General features: G+C 45.5%; 1 protein-coding gene across 4 annotated transcripts in view; it reads left to right on the top strand.

The window, feature by feature from the left end:
* The first annotated feature begins 4241 nt into the window (after positions 1 to 4241).
* Positions 4242 to 9318, top strand: part of micu1 (mitochondrial calcium uptake 1) — a 101618-nt gene continuing 96541 nt past the window's right edge. For 3 of the 4 annotated variants that reach the window (XM_014157976.2, XM_014157975.2, XM_014157977.2), the window contains exon 1: positions 4242 to 4548. The gene's annotated coding sequence lies outside the window, so the exon portion shown is untranslated. The remainder of the gene's footprint in view (positions 4549 to 9318) is intronic. The other variant, XM_014157973.2, reaches the window with a different exon arrangement.

The following is a 9318-nucleotide window of genomic DNA, read 5'->3' as shown; positions in this document are numbered from 1 at the left end:
GGGGTCTGGGTGAGGCTGGTGCTGACTCACCTGAGGTGTCAAAGGAGCGCTCTGCCTGCCTTCTGGACTCCTAGGGGAGTCTCCCCAGCACCGGTCCACAGTGTGCCCTCTGCGACCACATGAGGTGCAGGAGCGAACTCCCCCTCCAGTCTTCCTGGCTGCTGCCCCCCCTATCTCCATAGGCGTGGGAGCAGGAGGGCTGGAGGGTGGAATGAGCAGGGCCCGGGTCGGACGTCCGCGGGCGGCCAGCAGATTGTCCACTCGGATGGACAGATCCACCAGTTGGTCCAGTGTGTTGGTCGTGTCCCGACAGGCTAATTCCCGGCGGACGTCCTCCCTCAAACTACAACGGTAGTGATCTATAAGGGCCCTCTCATTCCACCCTGCTCCCGCGGCCAGGGTCCGGAACTCGAGAGCAAAATCCTGCGCGCTCCTCGTCTCCTGCCTCAGGTGAAACAGCCGCTCACCCGCCGCTCTCCCCTCCGGGGGATGATCGAATACTGCCCGAAAGCGGCGGGTGAACTCTGGGTAGTTGTCCCTGGCTGAGTCCGGACTGTCCCACACGGCGTTTGCCCATTCCAGGGCCTTACCCGTGAGACAGGAGACGAGGACGCTGACGCTCTCCTCCCTCGAGGGAGAGGGACGAACGGTCGCCAGGTATAACTCCAACTGGAGTAAGAAGCCCTTACACCCAGCGGCCATCCCATCGTACTCCCTGGGGGGAGCGAGTTTCACCCCACTGGTACTGGGTGCTGTGGGTGCTGGTGGGGGCGCAGGCTGTTGACCTGCCGCGTTCAGGGGGCCGAGAGCGCGTCGGTCCCAGCTCTCCATGCGCGCCAACACCTGATCCATGGCGTTCCCCAGACGGTGGAGCAGGGTGGAGTGTTGGTCAACGGTTTCCTCCATGGACAGGGCTGGCGCTGAAGCTCCTGCTGACTCCATCAAGTTTTGGTGCGTGATTTCTGTCACGGGCTGGCTCGAAAAAACAACAGGAGAGGTAGAGTCAGGCGCAGGAGACAGAGAGTTCTTGACCACACTTCTTTATTCAAGACAACTGGATGTGGTCGCCAAAAGTATAGGGGCGCAGCCCTTAAATTATTCTGCAGTGGTGTACACAATGAAAACAAACCACAGGCAGAGGGAAAAACCCAGTACACGTTCCTATAGCACAAAACCCGGACAAGAAACACAATCACGCACAAACACATACATCCTACGCTAAACTAAATAACCCCCCCCTACTAATGACTAACCCAAAACAGGTGCGTGCCTACCTAGACCTAACCAACAGAAAGTGAAACAAAAAGGGATCGATGGTAGCTAGTAGGCCGGCGACGACGACCGCCGAGCTCCGCCCGGCCGAGGAGGGGCGCCACCATCCGTCACTGTCGTGACAGTGAGTGTAATATTTTCCTGTTCACTTTTTATTGTTTATTTCACTTTTGAATATCCATTTCAATTGCTTTTGCAATTTAAACATATGTTTCCAATGCCAATAAAGCCCCTTGAATTGAACTGAGAGAAAGATATACACTGCTCAAAAAAATAAAGGGAACACTTAAACAACACAATGTAACTCCAAGTCAATCACACTTCTGTGAAATCAAACTGTCCACTTAGGAAGCAACACTGATTGACAATACATTTCACATGCTGTTGTGCAAATGGAATAGACAACAGGTGGCAATTAGCAATTAGCTAGACACCCCCAATAAAGGATTGGTTCTGCAGGTGGTGACCACAGACCACTTCTCAGTTCCTATGCTTCCTGGCTGATGTTTTGGTCACTTTTGAATGCTGGCGGTGCTTTCACTCTAGTGGTAGCATGAGACGGAGTCTACAACCCACACAAGTGGCTCAGATAGTGCAGCTCATCCAGGATGGCACATCAATGCGAGCTGTGGCAAGAAGGTTTGCTGTGTCTGTCAGCGTAGTGTCCAGAGCATGAAGGCGCTACCAGGAGACAGGCCGGTACATCAGGAGACGTGGAGGAGGCCGTAGGAGGGCAACAACCCAGCAGCAGGACCGCTACCTCCGCCTTTGTGCAAGGAGGAGCAGGAGGAGCACTGCCAGAGCCCTGCAAAATGACCTCCAGCAGGCCACAAATGTGCATGTGTCTGCTCAAATGGTCAGAAACAGACTCCATGAGGGTGGTATGAGGGCCCGACGTCCACAGGTGGGGGTTGTGCTTACAGCCCAACACCGTGCAGGACGTTTGGCATTTGCCAGAGAACACCAAGATTGGCAAATTCGCCACTGGCGCCCTGTGCTCTTCACAGATGAAAGCAGGTTCACACTGAGCACATGTGACAGACGTGACAGAGTCTGGAGACGCCGTGAAGAACGTTCTGCTGCCTGCAACATCCTCCAGCATGACCGGTTTGGCGGTGGGTCAGTCATGGTGTGGGGTGGCATTTCTTTGGGGGGGCCGCACAGCCCTCCATGTACTCACCAGAGGTAGCCTGACTGCCATTAGGTACCGAGATGAGATCCTCAGACCCCTTGTGAGACCATATGCTGGTGCGGTTGGCCCTGGGTTCCTCCTAATGCAAGACAATGCTAGACCTCATGTGGCTGGAGTGTGTCAGCAGTTCCTGCAAGAGGAAGGCATTGATGCTATGGACTGGCCCGCCCGTTCCCCAGACCTGAATCCAATTGAGCACATCTGGGACATCATGTCTCGCTCCATCCACCAATGCCACGTTGCACCACAGACTGTCCAGGAGTTGGCGGATGCTTTAGTCCAGGTCTGGGAGGAGATCCCTCAGGAGACCATCCGCCACCTCATCAGGAGCATGCCCAGGCGTTGTAGGGAGGTCATACAGGCACGTGGAGGCCACACAACACTACTGAGCCTCATTTTGACTTGTTTTATGGACATGACATCAAAGTTGGATCAGCCTGTAGTGTGGTTTTCCACTTTAATTTTGATTGTGACTCCAAATCCAGACCTCCATGGGTTGATAAATTGGATTTCCATTGATTATTTTTGTGTGATTTTGTTGTCAGCACATTCAACTATGTAAAGAAAAAAGTATTTAATAAGATTATTTCATTTATTCAGATCTAGGATGTGTTATTTTAGTGTTCCTTTCTTTTTTTGAGCAGTGTATATATAAAGAGAGAGAGAGAGGGAGCGAGAGAGGGAGAAAGGGAGAGAGAGAGAGAGAAAGGGAGAGAGGGAGAAAGGGAGAGAGAGAGAGAGAGAAAGGGAGAGAGAGAAAGAGAGAGAAAGGGAGAGAGAAAGGTGGGGTTGGGATGTTGGTGGCACTACTACATTTCTCTTCTTGTTATTAAGCCCCATATAAGGATCCCTCTTTTAATAATGTATTTAATTGAACCTTTATTTAAACTAGGCAAGTCAGTTAAGAACAAATTATTATTTACAATGACAGCCTACCCCAACCCAGATGACGCTGGGCCAATTGTGCGCCGCCCTATGGGACTCCCAATCGCAGCTGTTTGTGATACAGCCTTGAAAACGAACTAGGGTCTGTAGTGACACCTCTAGCACTGAGATGCATCGCCTTAGACCGCTGCACCACTCGGGAGCACCGAGTAGTCACTGGGGATCCTAAAACAATCCTCAAATAATACCAAATACTGGGGCATAACATGCATCCCAAATGGCACCCTATTCTCTTACATAGTGCGCTAATATTGACCAGGGCCCATAGAGCTCTGGACAGAAGTATTATACCATTTAGGGAATAGTGTGCCTTTTGGTAAATAGTTATACCCTTGGTAGCTCCATTGGACTGGGCTCAGCCACATCCCAATCATGACCCCTTTTACTGTAAATATGGGCACATAAAGTGTGTTTATGTGTGTGTATATATATATATATGCTGTGTGTGTATATATATATATATACACACATAAACATGGAATAAACGTCAACTTTCTACTCAACACAGCAGCGGAGCACACAGCAGCGGAGCACACAGCAGCGGAGCTGTGAGCACACAGCAGTGGAGCACACAGCAGCGGAACACACAGCGGAGCACACAGCGGTGCACACAGCGGAGCACACAGCGGAACACACAGCAGAGCGGGGGACACAGCAGAACACACAGCGGAGCACACAGCGGAACACACAGCGGAGCGGAGCACACAGCGGAACACACAGCGGTTAACGTTTACATGTGAGGCCCTCACCGCAATGGGTGGAGCTTGGTGGATATTTGTCCCGCCCCCCCAACCTCCGTAGTGACGTGCTGGAGGGGCCGGCCGTTTCCACTGGTTACCACAGCCACAAAGCCTGTATTAGCTTATCGTAAAAGTTCATGAAAACTAAAATAATCGCTTTTTTAACGTTAGGCATAAGGTTAGTAGTGTGGATATGGTTAGGATTAGGTTTAAAATCTAAAATTTTAAGAAGATACATGTTAGAAATAGGCGTGGTTTTGGCTTTGTGGCTGTAATAACTAGTGACGAGAGGGCCTTCAGCGCGTCAGACTGCATCAAGGGAAAACATACATCGGGAGAAACGTCGTCGCTACATATTTCAAACTGTTCAAGACCTGTCGTAGTCGTCTCCAAACTCAAGTAAGTAGCAAAATAACAGTCTTTAGCCAGTATTTATATGATTTTTAATTAGCCGATTGCAGTTTTATAGGCAATTTGTAGCTAGTTTAAAGGCTACCTACTGTTGCTAGCTAGCCTCCGAGACGACTGGAGGTTGACAGCGCCTCTTCGTTCGTTGTTTCATTATTATCAGGCAGAAGTTACAAGTCAACTGTGTTTAGACTGCATGCTATAATGAATTAATGTTGCTGTGTTTTCAGAGACGATGCACATTATCTAAGTATTGGTTGGATTTAGCCTTAGCCTAGCCACTAGACAGCTAGCGCCTAGCTTGACAACACAGTCCAGGGGTTTTCTGCTTTTTTGTTGTTGTTTTTAATAAACAATTGTACCTAGGAGGTTTCATGGTTTAGTTATATAATCCCTAGTTGATTTGTAAACACTGACATTGAGATGTTTTTCTAGATAAAAAAAAAAAAGTACATTTTATGTAATTGTCATTTTGGTCCCCCAAAAATTCTAACATTTTATAAATAAATGAACGATAAATTAAAAACACTAATATACCTTGATTAGACAAGTATTCACCCCCTTGACACAATACATGTTAGAAGCACCATTGGCAGCAATTAGTTGTGAGCCTTTTGGGTAAGTTTCTAAGAGCTTCACACAACAGCGTTGTACAATATTTGACTATTAGAATTCTTCAAGCTCTGTCAATTTGGTTGTTGATCGTTGCAAGAAAGAAATTTTCAAGTCTTGCTGTAGATTTTTCAAGACGATTTTTGAAGTCATAATTGTAGCTAGGCCCTTGTGTTTTAGGTTATTGTTCTGCTGAAAGGTGAAATCATCTTCCAGTGTCTGTCGGAAAGGTTTTCCTCCAGGATTTGGCATGTGCTTAGCTCTCTTTCGTTTCCTTTTATCCCCCAAAAATGCTTGAAAATATAAAGAGTGGTACTCAGTGATGTGTTATGTTTGATTTGCCCCAATCATAACGCTTTGTATTCAGGACAAAAAGTTAATTTCTTAGTCCCATTTCTTGCAGTATTACTTAAGTGCCTTGTTGCAAACAGGATGCATGTTTTGGAATATTTCTTTATTCTGTACAGGCTTCCTTTTGTCTTTTCACTCTGCCAAATTACGTTAGTATTGTGGAGTAACTACAATGTTGTTGATCCATCCTCAGTTTTCTCTTATCACAACCATTAAACTCTTTAATGGCTTGGTTTCCATCCTGAGTGGTTTCCTTCCTCTCCGGCAACTGAGTTAGGAAGGACGCCTGTGTATTGATAAACCATCCAAAGCCTAATTAATCACTTCACCATGCTCAAAGAGATATTCAGCATATTTTTTGTCTTTGGTTGAATCTGTGCTTGAAATTCACTACTCGATTGAGGGACCTTAAAGATAATTTTGTGTGCGGGTTACAGAGATGGGCTAGTCATTCAAAAATCATGTTAACCACTATTATTTAACACAGAATGAATCCATGTAATATATTATGTGATTTGTTAAGTACATTTTTACTCCTGAACTTAGTTAGGCTTGTCATAACAAAGGGGTTGAATACTTATTGACTCAATACGTTTCAGCTTTTAATTTTTTATTAATTTCTAAAATGTTCCATGACTGAACAAAAATATAAATGCAACATGGGTTGCAGCAATGGGTGGGCCTGGGAGGGCTTTATTGCAGACAGAAATACTCCTCAGCAGCCCTCCTCCCTCTCCTCAGACGATCCTGCAGGTGAAGTAGCCGGATGTGGAGGTCCTGGGCTGGTGTGGTTACACCTGGTCTGCGGTTGGGAGGCCGGTTGGATGTACTGCCAAATTCTCTAAAACAGCGTTTGAGGTGGCTTATGGTAGAAAAATGAACATTAAATTATCTGGCAACAGCTCTGTTGGACATTCCTGCAGTCAGCATGCCACTTGCACACACGCTCTACTTGAGACATCTGCGACATTGTGTTGTGACAAAACTGCACATTTTAGAGCAGACCTTCATTGCCCCAGCACAAGGTGCATCTGCGTAATGATCATGCTGTTTAATCAGCCTTTTCACATGCCATACCTGTCAGGTGGATGGATTATCTTGGCAAAGGAGAAATGCTCACTAACAGGGATGTAAACACATTTTTGCACACAATTTGAGAGAAATAAGCTTTTTGAACATATGGAACATTTCTGGGCTATTTTTATTTCAGCTCATGAAACGTGGCACCAACACTTTTTACATGTTGCATTTATATTTCTGTTCAGTATACAAACAAAATTCCACTTTGACATAATGGGGTATTTAGTTTTGATCAGTGACTCAAAATATCAATTTTAAATTCATGCTGTAACGTGTGGGAGAAAGTTAAAGGGTGTGAATACTTTCTGAAGGTGCTGCAGGCTATGTTGTTTATTATGGGTGGTAGACTGGTAGCGGAAACGCAGAATGGAAACCTCACGGGAATCACATCCCTGACGTCTCCTTCATGATTTTAGGTGTCCTTGGAAACTAAAGTGAAAGAGCGTAAGTTAGGTCGCAGTACAGAACAGCCAGATATCTGTAAAGGATAACTACTAGTTTATTTAGTTATTATTCATCTTGGGAGATGAGATGTTGCTGTAATAACTGTACTGTGTGGTTGTATTTCACAAACACTTTACGAATGGTGACATGCATGTCGTCTCCTACATTACAGGTGTCAGACCTAGATAGTTTCATATATTTATTACTTGGCCTAATCAAGGCCTTTAAATCGTTTGGCGCTGAGAAGTGCACCATGTCCAGTTTTTTTTGTTATGATTATTTTTGTTCCCACTAAGCTAGCCTGGAAATCCAACAATGAATTTCATTGAATTCTACATTGGGCGTAAATGATTTTATTTTTAAAATTATTATTATTATTTTTTTGGATCAGGAACGCTTCCTCTCACGACCTCTACAAGCCAGAATGTTGAATAAAATGATATTTTTAACATACATTTTTAATCATTTAGCAGACGCTCTTTTCCAGAGCGACTTACAGTAGTGAATGCATACATTTCATACATTTTTTTTCTCCGTACTGGTACATACTTTACCGGTTGCCCGGCAACCTTCGTTGTTGATTGGTCATTAGTAGGGATTTTTCAATTAAGTGTTTTGTTGTTATTCGATGAGAGATTAGTTGTTTTCATGCACCTTTTTTTTTTTTTCATTTGAGAAATACTGCACCAAATGTCTTAGTTTGGCTAGGCGCCAGCTGAACCGACGCACTGACTGAGCCACACGGGACTGCAACAGCAGTTAGTAGCAAGGTCAGTGGTGTTGCAGTGAGGGCCAGTAGTGTTGCAGTGAGGGCCAGTGGTGTTGCAGTGAGGGCCAGTGGTGTTGCAGTGAGGGCCAGTGGTGTTGCTGCAGGTTCTAGAGGTGATTCGGGCACCATCATATATCAGTGTTGCTTCTGTGGTGGCGTGGAGGACGTTATTGTGTGTGTTTATGGGGGGAGGTTATGGTGAGGTAATGGGGGAGGAATGCTTTTTAGAGGAATTCTGGGATTCCCTGAACCCATTGGTCTGGTAGAGAAAGGCTCTAGCAGGATGATGAGGGAGTAGTGTGTGTGTGTGTATACACTCACACGCAGGATGAAAAGAGGTAGTATGCATGGCCCCAGTCGGTAAAAATTATTTCCCCACAATGCAGTTCTGAGCTCACATCCTGACTGGGGATTTCACAGATCGAGTGTAAAGCTTGTCTCTTGTTAAAATATTATTTTCCATCAGACGTTTCCTAAAGCCCAGGTGTGCTACACTCACAGCAAACTGTCTCACACCAACTGGCAAGTGTCCTATGAGGAGTTGAGAGTATAAACTGCTGTGTGCATGTCTGTTTTGTTTGTGTCTGTCTGGCTTCTTGACATCGCTGTCAGGATCAGAGACGCCAGCCATGCAGAAAGGATAACTTTCTCTTTTTTTTTTATGTTGCTAGGTGACAAACCAAAACATGAGATGTGCTTGTCATTTCTGTTGGACAAGAGATTCCAGGGTCTCTTGTGCTGGTGTTAATATGGAAGTTATGAAAAGCTGCTCTATTGCTTAAATCCCCCTTCCTGGTTTGAGGCTCTCTGTCGGTGAGGGATCTCTATGGACCATGTCCCAAATAGAGCCCTATTCCCTATGCAGTGCATTACTGGGGGGCCCATAGTGTTCTGGTCAATAGTAATGCTCTATATACAGTTGAAGTCAAAGTTTACATGCACCTTAGCCAAACGCATTTAAACTCAGTTTTTCACAGTTCCTGACATTTAATCCTAGTAAAAATTCCCTGTCTTAGGTCAGTTAGGATCACCACTTTATTTTAAGAATGTGAAATGTCAGAATAATAGTAGAGAGAAGGATTTATTTCAGCTTTTATTTATTTCATCACATTCTAAGTGGGTCAGAAATTGCTTAACTTGGGTCAAATGTTTCGGGTGGCCTTGCACAAGCTTCCCACAATAAGTTGGGTGAATTTTGGCCCATTCCTCCTGACAGAGCTGGTGTAACTGAGTCAGATTTGTAGGCCTCCTTGCTCGCACATGCTTTTCATCAGGCCTCCTTGCTCGCACATGCTTTTCAGCCCACACATTTTCTATGGGATTGAGGTCAGGGCTTTGTGATGGTCACTCCAATACCTTGACTTTGTTGTCCTTAAGCCATTTTGCCACAACTTTGGAAGTATGCTTGGGGTCATTGTCCATTTGGAAGACCCATTTGCGACCAAGCTTTAACTTCCTGACTGATGTCTTGATGTTGCTTCAATATATCCACATACATTTCCTGC

The sequence above is a fragment of the Salmo salar genome, chromosome ssa19 (genome assembly GCF_905237065.1).
Source record: "Salmo salar chromosome ssa19, Ssal_v3.1, whole genome shotgun sequence".
NCBI lineage: Eukaryota > Metazoa > Chordata > Actinopteri > Salmoniformes > Salmonidae > Salmo > Salmo salar.
Note: the sequence above shows the minus strand (reverse complement) of the source record. Positions and strands in the feature narration are given on the sequence as shown.